The following is an 8,490-nucleotide window of genomic DNA, read 5'->3' on the forward strand; positions in this document are numbered from 1 at the left end:
GTACATGTGCATTTTAGTTACAGTATATTATTGTATGTGTGATTTTATGTGTACTATATGGGGAAGAAATAATAATAATAATAATAATAATAATCAAAATAAATAATAAAATATAATAATAATAGTAATAATAATTCTATTAAAACAATAGCAATTATCACAATTATGGTATCTTTTTAAATTTAAATATTGTAATTATATTTTTAAATTTTTAATAAAAATAAATTAAACACAGAAACAGCATATTAAAACAAAAAAGGCCAAAAAACAATGAAAATAAAATGGAATCTCAGTCTATTTTAGCACAAATGTCACTTAAATAAAAATCACAATTCTTACCAAAAATAATAAAAAAAGATCCTGTCTCTATTAGGAAAAAAAAACCCTTAAAATAATAAAATAATAATAATAATAATAAATAATAAAAACACACAATAATAAAAGCAGTAACTAAAATTGGGTATCAAATCTAAAAAAAAATTAAAATTAAAAAATATATAATACTATTTTGTCAAAATACACGATTTGTATGCAGCAAAATTAGTTCTTTAATACTTCTGCCAATTTGTAGGACTTATTCGTCTTATTTTTCACAAACACAAAATGAGGAGGCTGAAATTGCTATCAGATCGGGTTTTATACACAATCTGCTGGAAGAAAGACTTGTGTCAAACTGATTAGAATGTGTTCATCAGTCATGTAGCACAATACGAGACGCAGCCTTGAAAATAAAAAACATCTTTTTATTTGTTATTTTCCAAGTTCCACTTGAAGAAATACCGACTAATAAAGTGCGTAACTAGGAACACATCATTCTTATGTTACTTTTTATAGGCAGAATGTGTGCCAGATTTGTACCACCTGTCCGAGGGTTTTGCTTATGTTTTTTTTGTGTTACATAATTCATTCAAGTTCAGTTTCTGTGCATTCCTACAAAATAATAATAATAATAATAACTGCAACACAGATCGTTAAGGCTACCAGAATGGTATGTCCTTTCTGTATATGACTTCTACCAGGGGTCTCAAACATGCGGCCCGCGGGCCAAATGTGGCCCGCAGGACACTACTTTGAGGCCCCCGCCTTAATATGAAAGTTTAATGTTATATGGATGCTGTATGGTATCATGTACCCAGAAAAAAATTATTACGTTTGATTAATGTTCATGTTAAAGGTTCAATAACTGTTAATAGTTATCCTCCCTATCCGTGTGGAAGTGGTAAGTTTTTGGCGATTTAAGTTTAAAGGAAATAACTCGAAGGCTACCGTTTAGGTCGCTAGCGCTCTAGTTTGCGAGTTAGCATGTGTCTTTAGCATGTGTATTTGAGAACAGTGGAATGTTTTATCAGAGCTTTTATTGTAGAAAATTGGAACCAAAGCGACGTTTAAAATTTTTTTTTTAAAAAGTTTTTAATAAATGCGTTTTTTGTTTTTTTTTGGAAAACCTGTTGCGGCCCAGTCTCACCCAGGCCCTAGCTCCAGTGGCCCCCAAGTAAATTGAGTTTGAGACCCCTGCTGTATGGTATCATGTACCCAGAAAAAATTATTATGTTTGATTAATGTTCATGTTAAAGGTTATCCTCCCTATCCGTGTGGAAGTGGTAAGTTTTTGGCTATTTAAGTTTAAAGGAAATAACTTGAAGGACAGTGGAATGTTTTATCTGAGCTTTTCTTGTAGAAAACCAAGGCAAAATTTATTAATTTTTCCGTTTTTAATAAATTTTTTTTTTTTTTTTGGGGAAACCTGATGTGGTCTCGCCCAGTCTCGCCCAGACCCTAGCTCCAGTGTCCCCCAAGTAAATTGAGTTTGAGACCCCTGACTTAGGGTGTTCCATTGAATTGCCACCAAATTTGGTTCATACCTTTTGATTGATTGATCAAAAGTGGAATCGTGCAGGAATTGATTGTAGTTATTGTTGTGTTACGTTCGACTTGATTCCACTTACCTGTCACAAATGTGAATAACTGATGAAATATTTCTGAAGAGAAAGTTGATACGGACCCTGGCAACACTGCGATTGATCTCCCACGGTGCGTTCACGGATTGTAAAATATGAACTGATTTTTCCAACTTGGAGAAGTACCTCACGACTGAGATTTACTGCCGTATGCACCTCAGTCTTTGGATCGCTAGACATGCTTTTTCATAGAGATACGTAGATCTGGGAATGGATGGATGAACGTATAGATTTATGGGGGATACTGGACAGCATGTTACCGCACAGGTTTATCTGATTTTAACGTCTTTGATATGCCCCATGTAAATGCAATCGACTGAAACCAAAGCACCCTTAACAAAAAACATGATGTACAATAATGAGTTCGACAACGGAGTTCAGTCCTATCATTATTTTTTCACATTTCATGATCATTGTAATTAAAACAATAACACAAAAAAATAAATAAAACATGAATTGAACAATACAAGCAGTTGATGTTTGCTAAATACAAGGATGAAGAGTCTTGAACCAGTCATGATGTGCTATATATATCACTATATTGACACTTACTATGGTACACATTATGTCATTGGATGCTCATATCACCTTGTACTTTGGTATGTGACAAAAAATTAAAAAAGTAAAATTAAATTAAAAAAAAAAAACTAACTTAAATTATATTAGGAAGGCAGGAAGTCAACAAATGTAAATGAAAAATGTACGCAAACCAAGACAAAACTTCCACTGTTAACCAAAAACATGCAAACCAGGGAATCCGCTAACTGAGGTCCCACTGTATTAATTTAACAGGTAAAAAAAACACAAAGAAAGATTTTTAGATATTTATTTACGAGATTTTCCCCAAGACATCGTTAAGTCAAGACACCGATTACCCTTTCATGTCCGAAGTTAAACCCAAAAAAATAAAAATAAAAATAACAAAAAATAAATAAATAAAATAAAGTAATTTTTTTTAACTTTTTTTCAGGTAAAAAAAAACACAAAGAAAGATATAACCCCCCCCCCCCACCAAAAAAATAAAATAAAAATAACCAAAAATAAAAAAAACCTTAAACTGTATTATGGAAAGCAGGAAGTGAACAAATGTAACAGTTACTGGTTGTCCTTTGTCATTTCATGGCAAAATGTGGTCATAAATTCGTTTTTAATTAATTAATTAACTAACTAATTAATTAACTTTGGACACATACATTTCTGTATTAATGTTTCAATACATGATGAAAAAAAAACAAATACATTTACTTGGTTTGGTTTCAATAAACTGTGACAAACCTTAAAACATATTAGGAAAGCAGGAAGTGAACAAATGTAACAAAAATAAAAATTAAATAAAAAATAATTTAATTTAATTTAATTTAATTTAATTTAATTTAATTTAATTTAATTTAATTTAATTTAATTTAATTTAATTTAATTTAATTTAATTTTATTTTATTTTATTTTATTTTATTTTATTTTATTTTATTTTATTTTATTTTATTTAATAAAAAAAAAAAAACTTAAACTATATTAGGAAAGCAGGAAGTGAACAAATGTAACAGTTAGTGATTGTAAAAGTACCAGATGGAGGGGTAGGATTTAATAAGCTTTGCTTCTTCCTACTCCTTTTGGACATGTGGAACTGGGAACTGATTATGGGATGCACTCAATTGTAATCTGATGCATGTTCAAACGAAATAAAACCAATATTTTGTATTGTTCCGCATGTTAAGACCAAAATAGCACAGCACAAAAAAACCCTTCATCTTGTATACTTTTGTAAGTACGCTTGAGAACCACAGTGGTGCTCTATTAGTGTTTGCCATCCTAAAAGGTCTTCTTCCCTTGGCTGCGTCTTTTTGTTCGCTTGACAGATTCCAGTGTCGTATAGAAATGGAAAAAGGAATTATTTAACAGGCAAAACCTAAAACGAGTCGAGCCCTCGGGATCCAGAGAAAAGAAAAAGGAGAGGCGGAGGGAGTTGAGACGAGCCTAAAAATACATGGAAATAACTTCTCATGCTCCTGTCTTTATCTCTACATAACCCCCCCCCCCCCCCCTCTTTAATTGGGCAAGCAGTAGCGATGCACACTATGAAATGTCAGGTATGACACAAAAAATACCAGCATATTATTGACAGGTAAGAAAAACACATACTGTAGAATGACAAGTGCTATGGGGAATAATAATAATAATAATAACTCTAAACACACATCATTCCCTTTTAAGGGAGTGCTCCCTTAGTTAACATAGATGTTATTTTTTACACTCTTAAGTCCGTTTTATGTTGTATTTTTTTTATTTTTGCAGTTATTTTTGGTAATAGTAATGTTTTTTTTAATTTGAACATGCATCAGATTACAATTGAGTGCATCCCATAATAAGGTCACAGTTCCACATGTCCGAAAGGAGTAGGAAGAAGCAAAGCTTATTAAATCCTACCCCTCCATTTGGTACTTTTACAATTAGTAACTGTTACATTTGTTCACTTCCTGCTTTCTAAATTAAATTAAATTAAATTAAATTAAATTAAATTAAATTAAATTAAATTAAATTAAATTAAATTAAATTAAATTAAATTAAATTAAATTAAATTAAATTAAATTAAATTAAATTAAATTAAATTAAATTAAATTAAGAGATACCTACAACAAGAGCAAACTGTTACATTTGTTTACTTCCTGCTTTCCTAATATAGCTTAAGTTTTTTGTTTTAATTTATTTAATTTAATTTTATTTATTAATTTTATTTATTTATTTTTAAAATTTGATTTAATTAAATTAAATGTTACATTTGTTCACTTCCTGCTTTCCTAATTTAATTAAATTAAATTAAATTTAATTTAATTAATTAAATTAGGAAAGCAGGAAGTAATTACATTTAATTAAATTTATTTAAATTAGGAAAGCAGAACGTTTTTAAAAAAATTAAATTAAATTAAATTAATTTTTTTATTTAATTTTTATTTTTGTTACATTTGTTCACTTCCTGCTTTCCTAATATGTTTTAAGGTTTATCACAGTTTATTGAAACCAAACCAATTAAATTTATTTGTTTTATTTTTAAAACTTATTTTTGTATTATTTTTTTTTATCATGTATTGAAACATTAATACAGACATGTATCTGTCCAAAGTTAATTAATCAATTAGTTAGTTAATTAAAAATGAATTTATCGCAACATTTTGCCATGAAATGACAAAGGACAGGATAATGGCATGCCAATAATGCATCAAACGAAATAAAAAAAATTAAATAAAAAAATGGCACTTAATAAGATAATATTTAATCAGATATTTTGCTTACAAAGCCTCAATTTTGCTTCAAATTTTGCAACCCACTTTTGGGTCCCAAACCACCAGTTGACAACCAACTCGGGAACCAACCTCTCACTTGAATTATGATTCCGGTGAATGCCAAATATTGCCTCTTGCACATGACCTCTTGCGCAAAATTGTGATGCGTGTCACTTTACCACTTCCACAATCTCACATATCTTCAAGTGTGTCTAATCCGGAAAGAGTAATTATTTTTTTCACATTTTCAGTTGGCCTTGTACATAAAAATATATCCAGCTATGAAACATGAAATCTCCTTAAAATGAACCCAAGAGCTAGTTCCTGAGGTTAAATGCTAAATGTGTTAGCATGTTGGTAAACATTGTCACTCCTGAAAGAGTGAGATGTTAAAGGGAAATGTAACTTCCAGACCGTACACTTTCATCCGCGCGGCGTTCAGCTGAACCGCAGCATGAAATAGAACCAAATGACTTCTTGGCTTTGCATTTGACAGGGGTAGGGGGGTGGGGGGTGGGGGTGGGGGGGTACTGAATAAATAAATGTCACATCTCCAGCTCAGTTTTTCCACATTATCAACTACTTCCCTTCTGTTATAGGTCTATTCTATTCTTATTAAGTCTTTCCAGTCAGCTTTTTTCTTACGGAAACCAGATATTGAACATTTTCACGAGGCACCTGTTTTGTCTTTGTGGTCGCAAGCCATCGTTGACCAGACGTTGGATGTGTCACGGCAAGTGGAAAAGCTGTTACTTGGATACCAGAGGCCAGTGCCGCTGGTTTCGTACCAGTTGACACTAAGTGCTTAGTCTGACACACGAACGCACCGCTGCATATGCTGCGTGTCTGCAGTTTATTTGTGCTTTGTTAAATGTTAGCCTTTAAGCGGCACTTAGGGGAACCTCGGTTAGTGAACGCCCTGGTTAGCATGCTTTATGGTTCATGTCGGTTTATGTACATTTTCAGGTTCATTATTGTTTTGTCATGTTCCACATGTTAATATTAATAACAATATTATTATTAATAATAATAATGATAATGATAATAATAATAATAATAATTATTATTATTATTATTATTATTATTAATGATATTAATGATATTATTATTATTATTAATATTAATAATAGTCATTATGTTATTAGAGTTTTAAATAAATAAAAAAATACTAAATAAATAAATGTGATACCCATTATGTCATTGTATGGCCATATCACCTCATACTGTGGTATGTGACAAAAATAATAAAATTAAATAAAATTAAAAAAAACAAAAATTAATAACATAAAGTAAAAAAAAACTTGAATTATATTAGGAAAGCAGGAAGTGAACACATGTAACAGTTACATTTACAAGAAGCTTGTACTTGGTTTGGTTTCAATAAACTGTGACAAACCTTAAAACATTTTAGGAAAGCAGGAAGTGAACAAATGTAACAAAAATAAAAATTTAATTAATGTATTAAAATTTTATTTTATTTTATTTTATTTTATTTTATTTTATTTTATTTTATTTTATTTTATTTTATTTTATTTTATTTTATTTTATTTTATTTTATTTTATTTTATTTTATTTTATTTTATTTTATTTTATTTTATATAATTTTAAAAACCTTAAACTATATTAGGAAAGCAGGAAGTGAACAAATGTAACGGTTACTAATTGTAAAAGTACCAAATGGAGGGGTAGGATTTAATAAGTTTTGCTTCTTCCTACTTCTTTTGGACATGTGGAACTGTGAACTGATTATGGGATGCACTCAATTGTAATCTGATGCATGTTCAATTCCCATTCCCATTCCCATTGTTCATTGGTTGGATGCTTAACATTGAAGTAGCTGCATTGAAGGCCATGGACATCCATGTTGATGTTCTGCTTTGCTCATCACCACCTCATTTATGGAACAGACTTTCTTTGTCTCATCTGGAAAAGCTCAAAATAGTTGTGTGTATGATATATGAAAATATGAAAAAAATGGCACATATTAATGCATGCATGCTTCTTTTCCTCTTCGGTTTTCTTCAGTTTATTGCCTCTTTAGCTTCTGCTTTTAGCAGCATGTGACATCATTGTTTTGTAACCTTTTTTTTTTTTTACAATTTGCTCCAAATTCAATCTGAGGAACCGATCTGAGTCCCTGTTTTCCTTCGTCTGCTTGACAGGCTGCTGCAGGCGAGCCCGGCGGGACCGTTTCCTCTCGTTTCCAACCACATCTGAGCAGGTAAGGAATGACGCCATGTTTTTGGATCCGTAGCTTCCAGTGGTTTATTCGTGCTGTTATTCTTCCTCAACTGGTTTGGCTGTGGGTGAGTGGGGGGGGGGGGGTGAGAAGCTGGTGCTGTCTTTTCCAGCAGTTGTCTGCAGCTGTGTGCTGGGCTAATGCCACTTTTAGTCTCCATTCGATGCCCTTTCTCTCCCACTCAGGCCTGACAAAATGATCCAGGAAATCGAGTGTAATTTGCTGAGGCATAGCAAACGAACATGAGGTGCATTCACAGACATCGGGTCATGACATCATTCGTTTTTCCTCATAGACATAGACACGCAACACAATGAAAATGACTCCATGACTGACTTTTAGTCCCAATTCCACCAGTTGGGAACCACTGCTTGGGAACTTGGGAACTAATTTGATGCTGAGAATGCAAAGTCACTTAATCTGGGGCAAATAATAATCATAATAATAATGTTAATAATACTATTACTATGACTACCACCACTGCAAGCAATAATAATATCATTAATAATACTAATAATGATCATAAAACAATAATAATTATTATAATTAACAATAATTATAATTAATAATATTGAATAATAATACAATATACTATTCATATTTAATATGATATAATTATAATCAATAATAATAATTATAATAATAGTATTATTATTAATATAATAATAATAATAATCGTCATCGTCAATGCCATGGTTATTAATAATCATAAATAATAGTTATTATGATGATTATTATGATTATTGTTATCATAATAGTCATAATATATTATTAATATATAATATAATATACTTATAATCAATAATAATAATATAATAATAGTATTATTATTAATATAATAATAATAATCATCATCATCATCATCGTCAATACCATGGTTATAAATAATCATAAATAATAGTTATTATGATGATTATTATGATTATTGTTATCATAATAGTCATAATAATGATTATTAATATTATGATATTATAATAACCAACATTAAAACCAATATTATAATAATCCTATTATT

General features: G+C 30.3%; 1 protein-coding gene across 2 annotated transcripts in view; it reads left to right on the forward strand.

Moving 5' to 3' along the window:
• The window catches only part of tspan9a (tetraspanin 9a), a 324,722-nt gene that overhangs the window by 74,199 nt on the left and 242,033 nt on the right, over positions 1–8,490 (forward strand). For both annotated transcript variants that reach the window (XM_058086241.1, XM_058086240.1), the window contains one exon: positions 7,399–7,457. The gene's annotated coding sequence lies outside the window, so the exon portion shown is untranslated. The remainder of the gene's footprint in view (positions 1–7,398; positions 7,458–8,490) is intronic.

This window comes from Doryrhamphus excisus, chromosome 11 (assembly GCF_030265055.1).
Source record: "Doryrhamphus excisus isolate RoL2022-K1 chromosome 11, RoL_Dexc_1.0, whole genome shotgun sequence".
Classification (NCBI taxonomy): domain Eukaryota; kingdom Metazoa; phylum Chordata; class Actinopteri; order Syngnathiformes; family Syngnathidae; genus Doryrhamphus; species Doryrhamphus excisus.